This window comes from Paramisgurnus dabryanus, chromosome 9, assembly GCF_030506205.2.
Source record: "Paramisgurnus dabryanus chromosome 9, PD_genome_1.1, whole genome shotgun sequence".
Taxonomy (NCBI): Eukaryota; Metazoa; Chordata; class Actinopteri; order Cypriniformes; family Cobitidae; genus Paramisgurnus; species Paramisgurnus dabryanus.
The window spans coordinates 7,177,162-7,200,618 of record NC_133345.1 but is presented as its reverse complement, the minus strand read 5'-3'; the positions used below and the strand labels follow the sequence as shown (position 1 = coordinate 7,200,618).

General features: G+C 36.0%; 6 non-coding genes across 6 annotated transcripts; all 6 read left to right on the top strand.

Annotated features, from left to right (window-relative positions):
- The first annotated feature begins 383 nt into the window (after positions 1-383).
- Positions 384-574, top strand: LOC135765771 (U2 spliceosomal RNA). The gene has a single exon (XR_010541033.1). It is a non-coding gene; the product is annotated as a U2 spliceosomal RNA (small nuclear RNA).
- Positions 575-1,357: 783 nt separating this feature from the next.
- On the top strand, positions 1,358-1,522 carry LOC135765749 (U1 spliceosomal RNA). Its single transcript, XR_010541011.1, has one exon. It is a non-coding gene; the product is annotated as a U1 spliceosomal RNA (small nuclear RNA).
- A 7,233-nt stretch (positions 1,523-8,755) lies between these two features.
- Positions 8,756-8,946, top strand: LOC135765770 (U2 spliceosomal RNA). Its single transcript, XR_010541032.1, has one exon. It is a non-coding gene; the product is annotated as a U2 spliceosomal RNA (small nuclear RNA).
- Positions 8,947-9,729: 783 nt separating this feature from the next.
- On the top strand, positions 9,730-9,894 carry LOC135765748 (U1 spliceosomal RNA). The gene has a single exon (XR_010541010.1). It is a non-coding gene; the product is annotated as a U1 spliceosomal RNA (small nuclear RNA).
- A 7,222-nt stretch (positions 9,895-17,116) lies between these two features.
- LOC135765769 (U2 spliceosomal RNA) lies at positions 17,117-17,307 on the top strand. Its single transcript, XR_010541031.1, has one exon. It is a non-coding gene; the product is annotated as a U2 spliceosomal RNA (small nuclear RNA).
- A 783-nt stretch (positions 17,308-18,090) lies between these two features.
- LOC135765747 (U1 spliceosomal RNA) lies at positions 18,091-18,255 on the top strand. The gene has a single exon (XR_010541009.1). It is a non-coding gene; the product is annotated as a U1 spliceosomal RNA (small nuclear RNA).
- The last annotated feature ends 5,202 nt before the right edge of the window (positions 18,256-23,457 follow it).

Here is a 23,457-nt window from a genome sequence, read left to right as displayed (position 1 = left end):
AAAGGCAAAGCATGTTTCACAGTTAATCCAAGACCATAATGACAATTTTGCGCTCTGTTTCCCGAAGCTCGTGGAGGCGTGGAGCAGCATACACAGTTAAGGTATGTGCGATCTACCGGCATTACCTTTACGATCGACGTATTGGATCTGCAAGCTGCAAGCAAATTAACTGAAGCTTTACTTCATGTTTCTGTTTGGTTAAGCGATGACTGCTTTTTCCCAACAGTTTGTGTGTGTTTTCTGCATGGGTTTAGAAAACATGAACTTCTGATCTGCTAGCTCAACGTTCTACCTCTGTAACGTATAGAGTTAAATGCCCGCTAGCCTCCACCCCAAAAGCCAGCGCCTTCGCCGGCTCCCCCTTTGGCTGCGTCTATTCCGGTATCGCTTCTCGGCCTTTTGGCTAAGATCAAGTGTAGTATCTGTTCTTATCAGTTTAATGTCTGATACGTCTCCTATCCGGAGACTATATGTTAAATGGATTTTTGACCTTCGGAAATGGAAGCGGAGCTTGCTCCTTCCACTCCATGCATCAACATGGTATTGCAGTGTTTCCATGAATGGTGCGCTCCCCTTCTCGGGGACAAATAAGTCAAATACAAAAAAAGAATTTGCTTCTTTTGTGCGTGAATGACGGTGTTTTTTCTAATACGTGTGTTTCTTTAAATTGCTGTGTTTTCGTTGGCTTTATTGGTTTAACGAAAAGCTTGCGTGGAAATGAACACGCTGATAAAGAAATGTTTTTGTAATGTATTTAATTATTTTCTTTACAAGTTTGTGGTGGTGATCCGAGGACGAATTAAACATCCTCGACACAGCTGAAGGTGCAACAAAAGCGAAAGAGGCCGATTGGAATGTTAAAAACACCTGAAAACTTTTTTCACTACCCTTCATACTACAGCTGTCGAAAATCCACAGCAACGTCGACAGACCTGGAAGCATAGCTGTACTTGTTTAACTCACAACGACAACGGGAAAGTCATTGAGCCCTGTGTTTTTATTTATCCACGTTCTAAAATTGCTATGCTTTCGTTGTTTCTTGATTGCTCTGTACATTTCTTTGTTTCTATTCCACGTAAAGTTACTTTGTAATAACGAAACCATATATTTGAATGCGCAATTTAAATCCATTTGATTTAAATTGTTTCACATATTTCACTCTACACGGTTCAACCGGGCTGGAAACGGAATAAAAATAGGGTAGATCTCGAAGAATGTTTGGTCTCAGACGTGGCTTCGTGCGCTTTCCACCTGGTCACACACAGTAATGAAATGTTAGTCGGACGGCCTTCGGGGGCGCCGTTGATGTGATCGGTCACAGGAAGATGCGGCCGTCTGGCCTCAAAGGGTGTCGCTCATACTTACCTGGCAGGGGAGACACCATGATCATGAAGGTGGTTCACCCAGGGCGAGGCTCAGCCATTGCACTCCGGTTGTGCTGACCCTTTGCGAATTCCCCAAATGTGGGAATCTCGACTGCAAAATTTCTGATAGTGGGGGACTGCGTTCGCGCTCTCCCCTGACCTATGTGTTAAAAATAGATTCTTTTGTCGTTTTACGTAAAATCCAAGAGACGTCTAACCACGGCCCAAGAATACATTAGTCATCAAAAAAGCGGCTATTCAACGACTACATAATTTCTAATAGACAGCGAATATGTGTCTAGGCTAAAACAAGGCTTAATTTGGGCTGTCAGTGAAAATCTAATAGACGTTTGACCATTCCAAAAGAATAGACTAGCCATTAAATAGAACCACAATCAAACGGCTACATGTCTAAGAGACAGTCAACAAAATAATGCTTAGATGATTCTTTTATTTCCAATATAAGAGGTTCTCGGGAATGGCAATCATCCAAACTAATAAATTATAAAGGCTTTTATAAGAAAATGACAACAGTTAAACAACATAGACAGCGTTGGGCAATACAAAATGCTAATAAATACAAGACAAATTGAAATATTGTACATGCATGTACATTAAACAAGCCAACAAATCTGCCAATGGGCTACGACAATTTTTCTTGAATTAAGTGTTTATATCTAGATTTGTTTCTTACCCCTTTGGCAGATTTATTTGCTTGTTTTAAGCCCAAATTCGCTTAAATTTTGAGTTTTTTCTCCCTAAAGGCTAGGCTTATTTTCTTAGGGCATTTTGCTCATCAAAAAATGCATCTTATTTTAAGACTTTCTAGATATTTGTACAGTGAAAACAGTTCGAAATAACAAGTAAGAAATGATTTTTTGCAATGTATTCATTCATTCGCTACCCTTCATAATACAGCTGTCGAAAAACCACAGCAACGTCGACAGACCTGGAAGCGTAGCTGTATTTGTTTAACTCACAAAGACAACGGGTAAAGTATTTTCTTGATTACCTAAATGACTTGCCGTAAGAAAATAAGTTTAGGTTTAAGGGGGGGGGAATACAGTTTAAAGGGATATTTCAATTTATGATGATAATTCTGTCATCATTTACTCATGCATACAGGCTTACAACAACACGAGGATTAGTTTTTTTTCTGAGTAACACAAAAGAAGGTATTTTGAGGAATGATGGTAAACCCACAGCAGATAGTCACCATTGACTTCCATAGTAGGAATAAAAAAAATATGATGGAATTTATTAGGTACCATCAACCGTGTGCTAACCATCACTTTGCAAAATATTTTCTTCATCATTTATCACGCTACTTCCAAAATATTTTTTCCTACTAAGTCAATGTTTCATTATTTGCTTTACAAGCTTAAAAATGATGGTGACATGATTCCATGGTAATCACAAACAGTTAAACAAGTAAGATAATCACCATTACTTTTAAAAGCATTTTGAAAATTGCTTGCTTATGCTGGGAGTAAAGGTATTTCACGCAGTGCGCATCCTCTTTAAAAGGTAATGTATGCTTCTTTTAAAGCTGACACATTTGCCACATTAAAATAACAGAAATGTGTACTTTTTAAACTTTTTGGAGCCGGTGTGTCTGTGTTCTTGGGGCACACATCTACATGTAAAAGCAGAATTGCTTATTATTCTTCTCTATTTCTTGTATAGGTCAATTATGAGTGAAGAACCGTTCACCAAATGAAGACCGCAGCCAGGTGACGGGATTCTGTGGTAATCGCAAACAGGTAAACCAGTAAAATAATCATCATTTATTGTTAAAATAATTTTGAAAATTGAAGTTCTGTGTGTTCTTATTGTACTTTATTTATTTCTGCAGGTAAGCACCATACCGTAAGCTTCATTCCCTTTATAACAGGTAAGGTTCATACTGTTTTATTCTTTTGTACTGTTTTATTCGTACTGTTTTAAATCATTCAGTAAATGCAAAGTTAAACTGATGTGTTTTTAATCTAGATTTAAAAGTGTCTACTGTTGAAGCACATCTGATCTCTTCTGAAAGCTGATAATAACTAAATGCTGATGCACCTTGTTTTGAGTGAACCCCTGTTTTTTCTAAATGACCTGATCCTATTGCTCCGAGTAATCGGTTTCATATTCGATTAGCATATCTGTCATGTATTTCGGCCTGTAGCCATGAAGTGGTTTTTAAACAAGTAACAGTACTTTTTTAATCCATTGTCCATTGCAATAATCGGCCCTGCTGGTGATGAAAGCATGAACAAGTTTCTCTAAGTCCTGTCTTGAGACAAAACCTCCAATTCTGGCAATATTTCTGAGATGGTAGTAAAAGCAGAATTCCTTATTATTTTTCTCTATCTCAGGCTCTATGGCATATATGTCATGATTTTATTTGTCTATTTATATGTCTATTTACAAGGACTGCCTTGGCCAAACGTTATTGTTAATTAATATTGAAGCAGTTATTTAACATATTTCCTTTGAGTAGTGATTTGTGTAATGATCCATATATCTATTTTTATGTATATTTTTAACTTAGGAATGTGATTTTAAAGCACATATTTGTTATTGTATGACACCTCTCATGTTATGAAAGTAAAAAATAAATGTATTTTCTGATGTCTTGCATTTCTGTTTTTAAACTGTTAATCCTTATCAAGTGCTATACATTAGAAAGTGGATAAATAACAAAAATGTCACTCCTGACAGCTGATAAATTAATCGTTCTTTATAGCACCACTGAGGTGAGCATTTTTCAAGGCAAGATTCTTTATAGAACCGTATAAAAAGGTTCTATATAGTACCAAAAAAACGGGTTCTGCTATGGTTACAAGCTGAAGAACCCTTATTTGGTACTATTTAGGAGCATTTGTCTTTAGAGTGTTGCGTAGGTTCGAAACTTTCAATCTTTAAACCAAAAAAAAGGGTCACACGGTTTTATTTGTGGTGTGGACATGAACACGCTGCAGGCATTGAAATGTAATTTGTAATTTATTCTCTCATTTCATATTTAACAAATAGAAAGCAAAGTGCTATTCAATCAGTTTAACTAAACAACTGGTGTTCCTCAATTTTGGGGCCTATTTTGTTCAGTATATCAGTTTTGTTCAGTTTTGTATGTGCATGCAAAAAGCATTCAGCGAGCAAATTAACTGAAGCTTTACCTTCGTGTTTCTTTTTGTATGAGTGATAACTGTTTCTGTATGTATTTGTATGGTTTTTTTACAAGTATAGAGTGAAATGCACACGGTGAGTAATGAACGCAGACCTTCAGTGCCGGATCTCTGACCCGCTAACCTCCATCCCGACAGCCAGCGCCTTCTCCGGATGCCATTGCGGTATCGCTCCTCGGCTTTTTGGGTAAAATCGAGTGGACACCGGGGACTACACGTTTGAATGGATTTTTGACCTTCGGCTATGGAAGCGAGGCTTGCTCCGTCCACTCCGTGCATCGACTCTGGCGCTTTCCGGGGACAAATAAGGTGAGTTTAAAACCAGAGTTTGCTTCTTTTGTGCGTGGTTGCCAGTTTGTTTGCCAATCCGTGGTCATAATATGTTCCGCTTCGTGGTTTCTCCATCGCTCAGTACTTTTCTGTGTTTCTATTTTACGTAAAGCTAACACCAAAACGATTGTGGAAAGCGCTATATAGATTGTTCTCAAAGAAAAAACGAGAAACAAACCCATGTGAATATGGGTCAAATTATCTAGGCGGAGCACTTCGTTCAAAGAAAAACGCAACAGAATTGTTTGCGTTGAACAAAGACAATGGTGCGTGCAGACATCGAATGTGTATTGTGGATAAAAAATGGCCAGTGGGGTGGGACAATTTTTCTTGAATTAAGTGTTTATGGGAAAAGTTAACGAATTTTTTCTTACCCTGTAGGCAGATTTATTTGCTTGTTTTAAGCATAAAATAACAGGAGAAGAAATTGTGTAGGGGGAGCAGAGGGTTTTTTTTTTCGTTCAAAGAAAAGCAGCGTGGCACGAATGAATGTTTGGCTGAAATGCTATCGTAATTTCCCCCTTAATTTTCCTTACAAACATGAAACCAGAGAGAAGGGCCAGTTGGCATCGAATTGCACCTTGTATTCGGTGATTGATTGAGGAAAAATATGCGTATGTGTATATATACACTTGTTTTGTTGAACAGAGACAATGGCCGCGTGCTCCAGCGTCACCTATATGCCTATTTCACAAAATGGCGCCTTTGACCGGAAGTAAGGAAAACATCGTTCAGGTTGCACCACTACGATGGCCACTCAATATAGTATGGACTGACAGCTGCTTTGTTTTCTCCTACACATGAATTTACTTGTAAAAATAACAATAACAGATATTGTCGATTGGTGTTATATTATTTTTTTAGCATTTCGTATTATCAAAATATATCATATGTTAGACAGCTGTCAATTTTAAATAAAATAACGAGACATACATAACTATTCGTGTCTGCTCCCGTTTATTGTAATGAGTCTGCACATTTGGAGAAATACTTAGACATTTTACTTCTTATTTCTTTAGACTGAATAATTATTTCTTATTAATTCCAAAGTATGAGACCCGATGATCTAATCGTGGTGTATGTGCTATTCCTCGTTTGTTTGCCTGCATCCATTGCTTTACGGCTTGCTTGTTGCGTTGAAATGCACATTTGATTTCTTTACCAGCATTGGATTTAGACCATTCAATGAGAAGAGTTAACAGCGTTTATTATGATTGATAAGCCCTCAACGGAGAATGAAGTCTGCATACATTAAAAGCCTTATTTTGTTTTTATCGTGTGCCTTCCAAAATGTATGCGACGAAACTTAAATCACGCAAAATATGAATGGTAACTAGACGTGCTTGTTGTGTGCAGGGAGTGCATTTATTTGTAAACTTTTGCTAAATCAAAATGGTTTATTTGTATTTGCTTTTTACCTGGGTTTTATCAGGTTCGCAGTCGGGACATTTTTAATCCATAGTGTATGGAGTTATCTAGTAGAAAATGATCTGCTGTTTTTTGGTAGAATGTTGTGTGAGCTAAAGAAACGAGGAATAAAACACACACCGCGATTAAAAAAATCAGATCTCATACTTTGTAATTGAAAATAAATAATAATTAATTTCAAAGAAATAAGAAGTAAAATGTGTAAGTATTCCTCAAAATGTGCTTTGGACTAAGTCTCCCGTCATCACAGCAAACGGGAGCAGACCCGAATAGGTATGTCTAGTTATTTTATTAAAAATTCCCAGCCGTCTGTAAATTCATGTTTGAAAGAAAAAAGTAAATGAATATCTTACTTACTGTTTTTGTCTTGTTTTCTAGTGAATATCTGACAATTCTTAAATGGAGATACATTTACTTGGTAAGCAAAGTGGCTTAAGATATTATGTATTGTAATAGAAAATTGTTATAAAAACGTTTTGTTTTTGCTGGGAATTCTTGTATATAATTCACAGCTATATAATTAATTATAATAACGCACTTTTTGTTGATAAACATGTTAAAAAATACATTAACACAGAATAATGTGGCAACAAATCAAATGTGCATTTAAATGCAACAAGCAGAAAATAAATAAATAAAGCAAATGCATGGAAAAGAAACGAGGAATAAAACAAACACCGCGATTAAAAAAATCAGATCGCATACTTTGTAATTGAAAATAAATAATAATTAATTCCAAAGAAATAAGAAGTAAAATGTGTAAGTATTCCTCAAAATGTGCTTTGGACTAGGTCCCCGTCATCACAGCAAACGGGAGCAGACCCGAATAGGTATGTCTAGTTATTTTATTTAAAATTTCCAGCCGTCTGTAAATTCATGTTTGAAAGAAAAAAGTAAATGAATATCTTACTTACTGTTTTTGTCTTGTTTTCTTGTGAATATCTGACAATTCTTAAATGGAGATACATTTACTTGGTAAGCAAAGTGGCTTAAGATATTATGTATTGTAATAGAAAATTGTTATAAAAGCGTTTTGTGTTTGCTGGGAATTCACAGCCATATAATTAATTATAATAACGCACTTTTTGTTTATAAACATGTTAAAAAATACATTAACACAGAATAATGTGGCAACAAATCAAACGTGCATTTAAATGCAACAAGCAAAAATAAATAAATAAAGCAAATGCACGGAAAAGAAACGAGGAATAAAACAAACACCGCGATTAAAAAATCAGATCGTATACTTTGTAATAATTGAAATAAATTATAAAAATCAACAGGTTTATATTTAAAACAAGTAAAAAATATCTGCCAGCGGGGTAAGAAAAATAAACGTAATTCTAGTTTCAACTTAATTCAATAATAAACTCAATTTAGGTTTATTTTTCTTACCCCACTGGCAGATATTTTTACTTGTTTTAAGCCTTAACCTATTACATTTTAGAATTTATTTCAGTAAACAAGACTTAAATTCTAAGCCACTTTGCTTATTAAGTAAATGTATCTTGATTTAAGAATTATTTTTTAACTCGAAAACATGAATAAAATACTAAGTAAACGAACAGATTGGGATGTTCAAAACACTTAAACATTTTTTTTCACTCTACCCTTCATATTACAGCTGTCGAAAAACCACAGCAACGTTGACAGACCTGGAAGCCATGATATATTAGCAGTTTTTAAAATAAGTTAAATCTAGAATCCTTATTGGTTTTAGATACTTAAAAGCAATGAATGATCTTCTTTCTTTTGAATTGATTTGGTATTATGGAGGAGCTCTGTGTCTGGTTATTGAAGATGATTTCGTCTTTGCTCCTATGTTGGCTTATTTTTTGTTATTTCCGTTACTATATATATATATATTTTTTTTTCCCCTTTGTTTTTTCTGATTTGAGGTTATGAAAATGTTTTAATTTGTAATAAAGGTTTTTTGAAAATTCTAAATTCTCTCTCTCTCTCTCATGAGCGTGGATCAGTTCCTGCATCAAGGAAAAAATGCGCATCCTGGTAAATTTCAGAAGTTAGACGACTGAGCTGCAGCGGACAGCGTAAGATTTATGAAAACACATTTGAGAAGAAAGGCAAAGCATGTTTCACAGTTAATCCAAGACCATAATGACAATTTTGCGCTCTGTTTCCCGAAGCTCGTGGAGGCGTGGAGCAGCATACACAGTTAAGGTATGTGCGATCTACCGGCATTACCTTTACGATCGACGTATTGGATCTGCAAGCTGCAAGCAAATTAACTGAAGCTTTACTTCATGTTTCTGTTTGGTTAAGCGATGACTGCTTTTTCCCAACAGTTTGTGTGTGTTTTCTGCATGGGTTTAGAAAACATGAACTTCTGATCTGCTAGCTCAACGTTCTACCTCTGTAACGTATAGAGTTAAATGCCCGCTAGCCTCCACCCCAAAAGCCAGCGCCTTCGCCGGCTCCCCCTTTGGCTGCGTCTATTCCGGTATCGCTTCTCGGCCTTTTGGCTAAGATCAAGTGTAGTATCTGTTCTTATCAGTTTAATGTCTGATACGTCTCCTATCCGGAGACTATATGTTAAATGGATTTTTGACCTTCGGAAATGGAAGCGGAGCTTGCTCCTTCCACTCCATGCATCAACATGGTATTGCAGTGTTTCCATGAATGGTGCGCTCCCCTTCTCGGGGACAAATAAGTCAAATACAAAAAAAGAATTTGCTTCTTTTGTGCGTGAATGACGGTGTTTTTTCTAATACGTGTGTTTCTTTAAATTGCTGTGTTTTCGTTGGCTTTATTGGTTTAACGAAAAGCTTGCGTGGAAATGAACACGCTGATAAAGAAATGTTTTTGTAATGTATTTAATTATTTTCTTTACAAGTTTGTGGTGGTGATCCGAGGACGAATTAAACATCCTCGACACAGCTGAAGGTGCAACAAAAGCGAAAGAGGCCGATTGGAATGTTAAAAACACCTGAAAACTTTTTTCACTACCCTTCATACTACAGCTGTCGAAAATCCACAGCAACGTCGACAGACCTGGAAGCATAGCTGTACTTGTTTAACTCACAACGACAACGGGTAAGTCATTGAGCCCTGTGTTTTTATTTATCCACGTTCTAAAATTGCTATGCTTTCGTTGTTTCTTGATTGCTCTGTACATTTCTTTGTTTCTATTCCACGTAAAGTTACTTTGTAATAACGAAACCATATATTTGAATGCGCAATTTAAATCCATTTGATTTAAATTGTTTCACATATTTCACTCTACACGGTTCAACCGGGCTGGAAACGGAATAAAAATAGGGTAGATCTCGAAGAATGTTTGGTCTCAGACGTGGCTTCGTGCGCTTTCCACCTGGTCACACACAGTAATGAAATGTTAGTCGGACGGCCTTCGGGGGCGCCGTTGATGTGATCGGTCACAGGAAGATGCGGCCGTCTGGCCTCAAAGGGTGTCGCTCATACTTACCTGGCAGGGGAGACACCATGATCATGAAGGTGGTTCACCCAGGGCGAGGCTCAGCCATTGCACTCCGGTTGTGCTGACCCTTTGCGAATTCCCCAAATGTGGGAATCTCGACTGCAAAATTTCTGATAGTGGGGGACTGCGTTCGCGCTCTCCCCTGACCTATGTGTTAAAAATAGATTCTTTTGTCGTTTTACGTAAAATCCAAGAGACGTCTAACCACGGCCCAAGAATACATTAGTCATCAAAAAAGCGGCTATTCAACGACTACATAATTTCTAATAGACAGCGAATATGTGTCTAGGCTAAAACAAGGCTTAATTTGGGCTGTCAGTGAAAATCTAATAGACGTTTGACCATTCCAAAAGAATAGACTAGCCATTAAATAGAACCACAATCAAACGGCTACATGTCTAAGAGACAGTCAACAAAATAATGCTTAGATGATTCTTTTATTTCCAATATAAGAGGTTCTCGGGAATGGCAATCATCCAAACTAATAAATTATAAAGGCTTTTATAAGAAAATGACAACAGTTAAACAACATAGACAGCGTTGGGCAATACAAAATGCTAATAAATACAAGACAAATTGAAATATTGTACATGCATGTACATTAAACAAGCCAACAAATCTGCCAATGGGCTACGACAATTTTTCTTGAATTAAGTGTTTATATCTAGATTTGTTTCTTACCCCTTTGGCAGATTTATTTGCTTGTTTTAAGCCCAAATTCGCTTAAATTTTGAGTTTTTTTCTCCCTAAAGGCTAGGCTTATTTTCTTAGGGCATTTTGCTCATCAAAAAATGCATCTTATTTTAAGACTTTCTAGATATTTGTACAGTGAAAACAGTTCGAAATAACAAGTAAGAAATGATTTTTTGCAATGTATTCATTCATTCGCTACCCTTCATAATACAGCTGTCGAAAAACCACAGCAACGTCGACAGACCTGGAAGCGTAGCTGTATTTGTTTAACTCACAAAGACAACGGGTAAAGTATTTTCTTGATTACCTAAATGACTTGCCGTAAGAAAATAAGTTTAGGTTTAAGGGGGGGGAATACAGTTTAAAGGGATATTTCAATTTATGATGATAATTCTGTCATCATTTACTCATGCATACAGGCTTACAACAACACGAGGATTAGTTTTTTTTCTGAGTAACACAAAAGAAGGTATTTTGAGGAATGATGGTAAACCCACAGCAGATAGTCACCATTGACTTCCATAGTAGGAATAAAAAAAATATGATGGAATTTATTAGGTACCATCAACCGTGTGCTAACCATCACTTTGCAAAATATTTTCTTCATCATTTATCACGCTACTTCCAAAATATTTTTTCCTACTAAGTCAATGTTTCATTATTTGCTTTACAAGCTTAAAAATGATGGTGACATGATTCCATGGTAATCACAAACAGTTAAACAAGTAAGATAATCACCATTACTTTTAAAAGCATTTTGAAAATTGCTTGCTTATGCTGGGAGTAAAGGTATTTCACGCAGTGCGCATCCTCTTTAAAAGGTAATGTATGCTTCTTTTAAAGCTGACACATTTGCCACATTAAAATAACAGAAATGTGTACTTTTTAAACTTTTTGGAGCCGGTGTGTCTGTGTTCTTGGGGCACACATCTACATGTAAAAGCAGAATTGCTTATTATTCTTCTCTATTTCTTGTATAGGTCAATTATGAGTGAAGAACCGTTCACCAAATGAAGACCGCAGCCAGGTGACGGGATTCTGTGGTAATCGCAAACAGGTAAACCAGTAAAATAATCATCATTTATTGTTAAAATAATTTTGAAAATTGAAGTTCTGTGTGTTCTTATTGTACTTTATTTATTTCTGCAGGTAAGCACCATACCGTAAGCTTCATTCCCTTTATAACAGGTAAGGTTCATACTGTTTTATTCTTTTGTACTGTTTTATTCGTACTGTTTTAAATCATTCAGTAAATGCAAAGTTAAACTGATGTGTTTTTAATCTAGATTTAAAAGTGTCTACTGTTGAAGCACATCTGATCTCTTCTGAAAGCTGATAATAACTAAATGCTGATGCACCTTGTTTTGAGTGAACCCCTGTTTTTTCTAAATGACCTGATCCTATTGCTCCGAGTAATCGGTTTCATATTCGATTAGCATATCTGTCATGTATTTCGGCCTGTAGCCATGAAGTGGTTTTTAAACAAGTAACAGTACTTTTTTAATCCATTGTCCATTGCAATAATCGGCCCTGCTGGTGATGAAAGCATGAACAAGTTTCTCTAAGTCCTGTCTTGAGACAAAACCTCCAATTCTGGCAATATTTCTGAGATGGTAGTAAAAGCAGAATTCCTTATTATTTTTCTCTATCTCAGGCTCTATGGCATATATGTCATGATTTTATTTGTCTATTTATATGTCTATTTACAAGGACTGCCTTGGCCAAACGTTATTGTTAATTAATATTGAAGCAGTTATTTAACATATTTCCTTTGAGTAGTGATTTGTGTAATGATCCATATATCTATTTTTATGTATATTTTTAACTTAGGAATGTGATTTTAAAGCACATATTTGTTATTGTATGACACCTCTCATGTTATGAAAGTAAAAAATAAATGTATTTTCTGATGTCTTGCATTTCTGTTTTTAAACTGTTAATCCTTATCAAGTGCTATACATTAGAAAGTGGATAAATAACAAAAATGTCACTCCTGACAGCTGATAAATTAATCGTTCTTTATAGCACCACTGAGGTGAGCATTTTTCAAGGCAAGATTCTTTATAGAACCGTATAAAAAGGTTCTATATAGTACCAAAAAAACGGGTTCTGCTATGGTTACAAGCTGAAGAACCCTTATTTGGTACTATTTAGGAGCATTTGTCTTTAGAGTGTTGCGTAGGTTCGAAACTTTCAATCTTTAAACCAAAAAAAAGGGTCACACGGTTTTATTTGTGGTGTGGACATGAACACGCTGCAGGCATTGAAATGTAATTTGTAATTTATTGTCTCATTTCATATTTAACAAATAGAAAGCAAAGTGCTATTCAATCAGTTTAACTAAACAACTGGTGTTCCTCAATTTTGGGGCCTATTTTGTTCAGTATATCAGTTTTGTTCAGTTTTGTATGTGCATGCAAAAAGCATTCAGCGAGCAAATTAACTGAAGCTTTACCTTCGTGTTTCTTTTTGTATGAGTGATAACTGTTTCTGTATGTATTTGTATGGTTTTTTTACAAGTATAGAGTGAAATGCACACGGTGAGTAATGAACGCAGACCTTCAGTGCCGGATCTCTGACCCGCTAACCTCCATCCCGACAGCCAGCGCCTTCTCCGGATGCCATTGCGGTATCGCTCCTCGGCTTTTTGGGTAAAATCGAGTGGACACCGGGGACTACACGTTTGAATGGATTTTTGACCTTCGGCTATGGAAGCGAGGCTTGCTCCGTCCACTCCGTGCATCGACTCTGGCGCTTTCCGGGGACAAATAAGGTGAGTTTAAAACCAGAGTTTGCTTCTTTTGTGCGTGGTTGCCAGTTTGTTTGCCAATCCGTGGTCATAATATGTTCCGCTTCGTGGTTTCTCCATCGCTCAGTACTTTTCTGTGTTTCTATTTTACGTAAAGCTAACACCAAAACGATTGTGGAAAGCGCTATATAGATTGTTCTCAAAGAAAAAACGAGAAACAAACCCATGTGAATATGGGTCAAATTATCTAGGCGGAGCACTTCGTTCAAAGAAAAACGCAACAGAATTGTTTGCGTTGAACAAAGACAATGGTGCGTGCAGACATCGAATGTGTATTGTGGATAAAAAATGGCCAGTGGGGTGGGACAATTTTTCTTGAATTAAGTGTTTATGGGAAAAGTTAACGAATTTTTTCTTACCCTGTAGGCAGATTTATTTGCTTGTTTTAAGCATAAAATAACAGGAGAAGAAATTGTGTAGGGGGAGCAGAGGGTTTTTTTTTTCGTTCAAAGAAAAGCAGCGTGGCACGAATGAATGTTTGGCTGAAATGCTATCGTAATTTCCCCCTTAATTTTCCTTACAAACATGAAACCAGAGAGAAGGGCCAGTTGGCATCGAATTGCACCTTGTATTCGGTGATTGATTGAGGAAAAATATGCGTATGTGTATATATACACTTGTTTTGTTGAACAGAGACAATGGCCGCGTGCTATATGCCTATTTCACAAAATGGCGCCTTTGACCGGAAGTAAGGAAAACATCGTTCAGGTTGCACCACTACGATGGCCACTCAATATAGTATGGACTGACAGCTGCTTTGTTTTCTCCTACACATGAATTTACTTGTAAAAATAACAATAACAGATATTGTCGATTGGTGTTATATTATTTTTTTAGCATTTCGTATTATCAAAATATATCATATGTTAGACAGCTGTCAATTTTAAATAAAATAACGAGACATACATAACTATTCGTGTCTGCTCCCGTTTATTGTAATGAGTCTGCACATTTGGAGAAATACTTAGACATTTTACTTCTTATTTCTTTAGACTGAATAATTATTTCTTATTAATTCCAAAGTATGAGACCCGATGATCTAATCGTGGTGTATGTGCTATTCCTCGTTTGTTTGCCTGCATCCATTGCTTTACGGCTTGCTTGTTGCGTTGAAATGCACATTTGATTTCTTTACCAGCATTGGATTTAGACCATTCAATGAGAAGAGTTAACAGCGTTTATTATGATTGATAAGCCCTCAACGGAGAATGAAGTCTGCATACATTAAAAGCCTTATTTTGTTTTTATCGTGTGCCTTCCAAAATGTATGCGACGAAACTTAAATCACGCAAAATATGAATGGTAACTAGACGTGCTTGTTGTGTGCAGGGAGTGCATTTATTTGTAAACTTTTGCTAAATCAAAATGGTTTATTTGTATTTGCTTTTTACCTGGGTTTTATCAGGTTCGCAGTCGGGACATTTTTAATCCATAGTGTATGGAGTTATCTAGTAGAAAATGATCTGCTGTTTTTTGGTAGAATGTTGTGTGAGCTAAAGAAACGAGGAATAAAACACACACCGCGATTAAAAAAATCAGATCTCATACTTTGTAATTGAAAATAAATAATAATTAATTTCAAAGAAATAAGAAGTAAAATGTGTAAGTATTCCTCAAAATGTGCTTTGGACTAAGTCTCCCGTCATCACAGCAAACGGGAGCAGACCCGAATAGGTATGTCTAGTTATTTTATTAAAAATTCCCAGCCGTCTGTAAATTCATGTTTGAAAGAAAAAAGTAAATGAATATCTTACTTACTGTTTTTGTCTTGTTTTCTAGTGAATATCTGACAATTCTTAAATGGAGATACATTTACTTGGTAAGCAAAGTGGCTTAAGATATTATGTATTGTAATAGAAAATTGTTATAAAAACGTTTTGTTTTTGCTGGGAATTCTTGTATATAATTCACAGCTATATAATTAATTATAATAACGCACTTTTTGTTGATAAACATGTTAAAAAATACATTAACACAGAATAATGTGGCAACAAATCAAATGTGCATTTAAATGCAACAAGCAGAAAATAAATAAATAAAGCAAATGCATGGAAAAGAAACGAGGAATAAAACAAACACCGCGATTAAAAAAATCAGATCGCATACTTTGTAATTGAAAATAAATAATAATTAATTCCAAAGAAATAAGAAGTAAAATGTGTAAGTATTCCTCAAAATGTGCTTTGGACTAGGTCCCCGTCATCACAGCAAACGGGAGCAGACCCGAATAGGTATGTCTAGTTATTTTATTTAAAATTTCCAGCCGTCTGTAAATTCATGTTTGAAAGAAAAAAGTAAATGAATATCTTACTTACTGTTTTTGTCTTGTTTTCTTGTGAATATCTGACAATTCTTAAATGGAGATACATTTACTTGGTAAGCAAAGTGGCTTAAGATATTATGTATTGTAATAGAAAATTGTTATAAAAGCGTTTTGTGTTTGCTGGGAATTCACAGCCATATAATTAATTATAATAACGCACTTTTTGTTTATAAACATGTTAAAAAATACATTAACACAGAATAATGTGGCAACAAATCAAACGTGCATTTAAATGCAACAAGCAAAAATAAATAAATAAAGCAAATGCACGGAAAAGAAACGAGGAATAAAACAAACACCGCGATTAAAAAATCAGATCGTATACTTTGTAATAATTGAAATAAATTATAAAAATCAACAGGTTTATATTTAAAACAAGTAAAAAATATCTGCCAGCGGGGTAAGAAAAATAAACGTAATTCTAGTTTCAACTTAATTCAATAATAAACTCAATTTAGGTTTATTTTTCTTACCCCACTGGCAGATATTTTTACTTGTTTTAAGCCTTAACCTATTACATTTTAGAATTTATTTCAGTAAACAAGACTTAAATTCTAAGCCACTTTGCTTATTAAGTAAATGTATCTTGATTTAAGAATTATTTTTTAACTCGAAAACATGAATAAAATACTAAGTAAACGAACAGATTGGGATGTTCAAAACACTTAAACATTTTTTTTCACTCTACCCTTCATATTACAGCTGTCGAAAAACCACAGCAACGTTGACAGACCTGGAAGCCATGATATATTAGCAGTTTTTAAAATAAGTTAAATCTAGAATCCTTATTGGTTTTAGATACTTAAAAGCAATGAATGATCTTCTTTCTTTTGAATTGATTTGGTATTATGGAGGAGCTCTGTGTCTGGTTATTGAAGATGATTTCGTCTTTGCTCCTATGTTGGCTTATTTTTTGTTATTTCCGTTACTATATATATATATTTTTTTTTTTTCCCCTTTGTTTTTTCTGATTTGAGGTTATGAAAATGTTTTAATTTGTAATAAAGGTTTTTTGAAAATTCTAAATTCTCTCTCTCTCTCTCATGAGCGTGGATCAGTTCCTGCATCAAGGAAAAAATGCGCATCCTGGTAAATTTCAGAAGTTAGACGACTGAGCTGCAGCGGACAGCGTAAGATTTATGAAAACACATTTGAGAAGAAAGGCAAAGCATGTTTCACAGTTAATCCAAGACCATAATGACAATTTTGCGCTCTGTTTCCCGAAGCTCGTGGAGGCGTGGAGCAGCATACACAGTTAAGGTATGTGCGATCTACCGGCATTACCTTTACGATCGACGTATTGGATCTGCAAGCTGCAAGCAAATTAACTGAAGCTTTACTTCATGTTTCTGTTTGGTTAAGCGATGACTGCTTTTTCCCAACAGTTTGTGTGTGTTTTCTGCATGGGTTTAGAAAACATGAACTTCTGATCTGCTAGCTCAACGTTCTACCTCTGTAACGTATAGAGTTAAATGCCCGCTAGCCTCCACCCCAAAAGCCAGCGCCTTCGCCGGCTCCCCCTTTGGCTGCGTCTATTCCGGTATCGCTTCTCGGCCTTTTGGCTAAGATCAAGTGTAGTATCTGTTCTTATCAGTTTAATGTCTGATACGTCTCCTATCCGGAGACTATATGTTAAATGGATTTTTGACCTTCGGAAATGGAAGCGGAGCTTGCTCCTTCCACTCCATGCATCAACATGGTATTGCAGTGTTTCCATGAATGGTGCGCTCCCCTTCTCGGGGACAAATAAGTCAAATACAAAAAAAGAATTTGCTTCTTTTGTGCGTGAATGACGGTGTTTTTTCTAATACGTGTGTTTCTTTAAATTGCTGTGTTTTCGTTGGCTTTATTGGTTTAACGAAAAGCTTGCGTGGAAATGAACACGCTGATAAAGAAATGTTTTTGTAATGTATTTAATTATTTTCTTTACAAGTTTGTGGTGGTGATCCGAGGACGAATTAAACATCCTCGACACAGCTGAAGGTGCAACAAAAGCGAAAGAGGCCGATTGGAATGTTAAAAACACCTGAAAACTTTTTTCACTACCCTTCATACTACAGCTGTCGAAAATCCACAGCAACGTCGACAGACCTGGAAGCATAGCTGTACTTGTTTAACTCACAACGACAACGGGTAAGTCATTGAGCCCTGTGTTTTTATTTATCCACGTTCTAAAATTGCTATGCTTTCGTTGTTTCTTGATTGCTCTGTACATTTCTTTGTTTCTATTCCACGTAAAGTTACTTTGTAATAACGAAACCATATATTTGAATGCGCAATTTAAATCCATTTGATTTAAATTGTTTCACATATTTCACTCTACACGGTTCAACCGGGCTGGAAACGGAATAAAAATAGGGTAGATCTCGAAGAATGTTTGGTCTCAGACGTGGCTTCGTGCGCTTTCCACCTGGTCACACACAGTAATGAAATGTTAGTCGGACGCCCTTCGGGGGCGCCGTTGATGTGATCGGTCACAGGAAGATGCGGCCGTCTGGCCTCAAAGGGTGTCGCTCATACTTACCTGGCAGGGGAGACACCATGATCATGAAGGTGGTTCACCCAGGGCGAGGCTCAGCCATTGCACTCCGGTTGTGCTGACCCTTTGCGAATTCCCCAAATGTGGGAATCTCGACTGCAAAATTTCTGATAGTGGGGGACTGCGTTCGCGCTCTCCCCTGACCTATGTGTTAAAAATAGATTCTTTTGTCGTTTTACGTAAAATCCAAGAGACGTCTAACCACGGCCCAAGAATACATTAGTCATCAAAAAAGCGGCTATTCAACGACTACATAATTTCTAATAGACAGCGAATATGTGTCTAGGCTAAAACAAGGCTTAATTTGGGCTGTCAGTGAAAATCTAATAGACGTTTGACCATTCCAAAAGAATAGACTAGCCATTAAATAGAACCACAATCAAACGGCTACATGTCTAAGAGACAGTCAACAAAATAATGCTTAGATGATTCTTTTATTTCCAATATAAGAGGTTCTCGGGAATGGCAATCATCCAAACTAATAAATTATAAAGGCTTTTATAAGAAAATGACAACAGTTAAACAACATAGACAGCGTTGGGCAATACAAAATGCTAATAAATACAAGACAAATTGAAATATTGTACATGCATGTACATTAAACAAGCCAACAAATCTGCCAATGGGCTACGACAATTTTTCTTGAATTAAGTGTTTATATCTAGATTTGTTTCTTACCCCTTTGGCAGATTTATTTGCTTGTTTTAAGCCCAAATTCGCTTAAATTTTGAGTTTTTTTCTCCCTAAAGGCTAGGCTTATTTTCTTAGGGCATTTTGCTCATCAAAAAATGCATCTTATTTTAAGACTTTCTAGATATTTGTACAGTGAAAACAGTTCGAAATAACAAGTAAGAAATGATTTTTTGCAATGTATTCATTCATTCGCTACCCTTCATAATACAGCTGTCGAAAAACCACAGCAACGTCGACAGACCTGGAAGCGTAGCTGTATTTGTTTAACTCACAAAGACAACGGGTAAAGTATTTTCTTGATTACCTAAATGACTTGCCGTAAGAAAATAAGTTTAGGTTTAAGGGGGGGAAATACAGTTTAAAGGGATATTTCAATTTATGATGATAATTCTGTCATCATTTACTCATGCATACAGGCTTACAACAACACGAGGATTAGTTTTTTTTCTGAGTAACACAAAAGAAGGTATTTTGAGGAATGATGGTAAACCCACAGCAGATAGTCACCATTGACTTCCATAGTAGGAATAAAAAAAATATGATGGAATTTATTAGGTACCATCAACCGTGTGCTAACCATCACTTTGCAAAATATTTTCTTCATCATTTATCACGCTACTTCCAAAATATTTTTTCCTACTAAGTCAATGTTTCATTATTTGCTTTACAAGCTTAAAAATGATGGTGACATGATTCCATGGTAATCACAAACAGTTAAACAAGTAAGATAATCACCATTACTTTTAAAAGCATTTTGAAAATTGCTTGCTTATGCTGGGAGTAAAGGTATTTCACGCAGTGCGCATCCTCTTTAAAAGGTAATGTATGCTTCTTTTAAAGCTGACACATTTGCCACATTAAAATAACAGAAATGTGTACTTTTTAAACTTTTTGGAGCCGGTGTGTCTGTGTTCTTGGGGCACACATCTACATGTAAAAGCAGAATTGCTTATTATTCTTCTCTATTTCTTGTATAGGTCAATTATGAGTGAAGAACCGTTCACCAAATGAAGACCGCAGCCAGGTGACGGGATTCTGTGGTAATCGCAAACAGGTAAACCAGTAAAATAATCATCATTTATTGTTAAAATAATTTTGAAAATTGAAGTTCTGTGTGTTCTTATTGTACTTTATTTATTTCTGCAGGTAAGCACCATACCGTAAGCTTCATTCCCTTTATAACAGGTAAGGTTCATACTGTTTTATTCTTTTGTACTGTTTTATTCGTACTGTTTTAAATCATTCAGTAAATGCAAAGTTAAACTGATGTGTTTTTAATCTAGATTTAAAAGTGTCTACTGTTGAAGCACATCTGATCTCTTCTGAAAGCTGATAATAACTAAATGCTGATGCACCTTGTTTTGAGTGAACCCCTGTTTTTTCTAAATGACCTGATCCTATTGCTCCGAGTAATCGGTTTCATATTCGATTAGCATATCTGTCATGTATTTCGGCCTGTAGCCATGAAGTGGTTTTTAAACAAGTAACAGTACTTTTTTAATCCATTGTCCATTGCAATAATCGGCCCTGCTGGTGATGAAAGCATGAACAAGTTTCTCTAAGTCCTGTCTTGAGACAAAACCTCCAATTCTGGCAATATTTCTGAGATGGTAGTAAAAGCAGAATTCCTTATTATTTTTCTCTATCTCAGGCTCTATGGCATATATGTCATGATTTTATTTGTCTATTTATATGTCTATTTACAAGGACTGCCTTGGCCAAACGTTATTGTTAATTAATATTGAAGCAGTTATTTAACATATTTCCTTTGAGTAGTGATTTGTGTAATGATCCATATATCTATTTTTATGTATATTTTTAACTTAGGAATGTGATTTTAAAGCACATATTTGTTATTGTATGACACCTCTCATGTTATGAAAGTAAAAAATAAATGTATTTTCTGATGTCTTGCATTTCTGTTTTTAAACTGTTAATCCTTATCAAGTGCTATACATTAGAAAGTGGATAAATAACAAAAATGTCACTCCTGACAGCTGATAAATTAATCGTTCTTTATAGCACCACTGAGGTGAGCATTTTTCAAGGCAAGATTCTTTATAGAACCGTATAAAAAGGTTCTATATAGTACCAAAAAAAACGGGTTCTGCTATGGTTACAAGCTGAAGAACCCTTATTTGGTACTATTTAGGAGCATTTGTCTTTAGAGTGTTGCGTAGGTTCGAAACTTTCAATCTTTAAACCAAAAAAAAGGGTCACACGGTTTTATTTGTGGTGTGGACATGAACACGCTGCAGGCATTGAAATGTAATTTGTAATTTATTGTCTCATTTCATATTTAACAAATAGAAAGCAAAGTGCTATTCAATCAGTTTAACTAAACAACTGGTGTTCCTCAATTTTGGGGCCTATTTTGTTCAGTATATCAGTTTTGTTCAGTTTTGTATGTGCATGCAAAAAGCATTCAGCGAGCAAATTAACTGAAGCTTTACCTTCGTGTTTCTTTTTGTATGAGTGATAACTGTTTCTGTATGTATTTGTATGGTTTTTTTACAAGTATAGAGTGAAATGCACACGGTGAGTAATGAACGCAGACCTTCAGTGCCGGATCTCTGACCCGCTAACCTCCATCCCGACAGCCAGCGCCTTCTCCGGATGCCATTGCGGTATCGCTCCTCGGCTTTTTGGGTAAAATCGAGTGGACACCGGGGACTACACGTTTGAATGGATTTTTGACCTTCGGCTATGGAAGCGAGGCTTGCTCCGTCCACTCTGTGCATCGACTCTGGCGCTTTCCGGGGACAAATAAGGTGAGTTTAAAACCAGAGTTTGCTTCTTTTGTGCGTGGTTGCCAGTTTGTTTGCCAATCCGTGGTCATAATATGTTCCGCTTCGTGGTTTCTCCATCGCTCAGTACTTTTCTGTGTTTCTATTTTACGTAAAGCTAACACCAAAACGATTGTGGAAAGCGCTATATAGATTGTTCTCAAAGAAAAAACGAGAAACAAACCCATGTGAATATGGGTCAAATTATCTAGGCGGAGCACTTCGTTCAAAGAAAAACGCAACAGAATTGTTTGCGTTGAACAAAGACAATGGTGCGTGCAGACATCGAATGTGTATTGTGGATAAAAAATGGCCAGTGGGGTGGGACAATTTTTCTTGAATTAAGTGTTTATGGGAAAAGTTAACGAATTTTTTCTTACCCTGTAGGCAGATTTATTTGCTTGTTTTAAGCATAAAATAACAGGAGAAGAAATTGTGTAGGGGGAGCAGAGGGTTTTTTTTTTCGTTCAAAGAAAAGCAGCGTGGCACGAATGAATGTTTGGCTGAAATGCTATCGTAATTTCCCCCTTAATTTTCCTTACAAACATGAAACCAGAGAGAAGGGCCAGTTGGCATCGAATTGCACCTTGTATTCGGTGATTGATTGAGGAAAAATATGCGTATATATACACTTGTTTTGTTGAACAGAGACAATGGCCGCGTGCTCCAGCGTCACCTATATGCCTATTTCACAAAATGGCGCCTTTGACCGGAAGTAAGGAAAACATCGTTCAGGTTGCACCACTACGATGGCCACTCAATATAGTATGGACTGACAGCTGCTTTGTTTTCTCCTACACATGAATTTACTTGTAAAAATAACAATAACAGATATTGTCGATTGGTGTTATATTATTTTTTTAGCATTTCGTATTATCAAAATATATCATATGTTAGACAGCTGTCAATTTTAAATAAAATAACGAGACATACATAACTATTCGTGTCTGCTCCCGTTTATTGTAATGAGTCTGCACATTTGGAGAAATACTTAGACATTTTACTTCTTATTTCTTTAGACTGAATAATTATTTCTTATTAATTCCAAAGTATGAGACCCGATGATCTAATCGTGGTGTATGTGCTATTCCTCGTTTGTTTGCCTGCATCCATTGCTTTACGGCTTGCTTGTTGCGTTGAAATGCACATTTGATTTCTTTACCAGCATTGGATTTAGACCATTCAATGAGAAGAGTTAACAGCGTTTATTATGATTGATAAGCCCTCAACGGAGAATGAAGTCTGCATACATTAAAAGCCTTATTTTGTTTTTATCGTGTGCCTTCCAAAATGTATGCGACGAAACTTAAATCACGCAAAATATGAATGGTAACTAGACGTGCTTGTTGTGTGCAGGGAGTGCATTTATTTGTAAACTTTTGCTAAATCAAAATGGTTTATTTGTATTTGCTTTTTACCTGGGTTTTATCAGGTTCGCAGTCGGGACATTTTTAATCCATAGTGTATGGAGTTATCTAGTAGAAAATGATCTGCTGTTTTTTGGTAGAATGTTGTGTGAGCTAAAGAAACGAGGAATAAAACACACACCGCGATTAAAAAAATCAGATCTCATACTTTGTAATTGAAAATAAATAATAATTAATTTCAAAGAAATAAGAAGTAAAATGTGTAAGTATTCCTCAAAATGTGCTTTGGACTAAGTCTCCCGTCATCACAGCAAACGGGAGCAGACCCGAATAGGTATGTCTAGTTATTTTATTAAAAATTCCCAGCCGTCTGTAAATTCATGTTTGAAAGAAAAAAGTAAATGAATATCTTACTTACTGTTTTTGTCTTGTTTTCTAGTGAATATCTGACAATTCTTAAATGGAGATACATTTACTTGGTAAGCAAAGTGGCTTAAG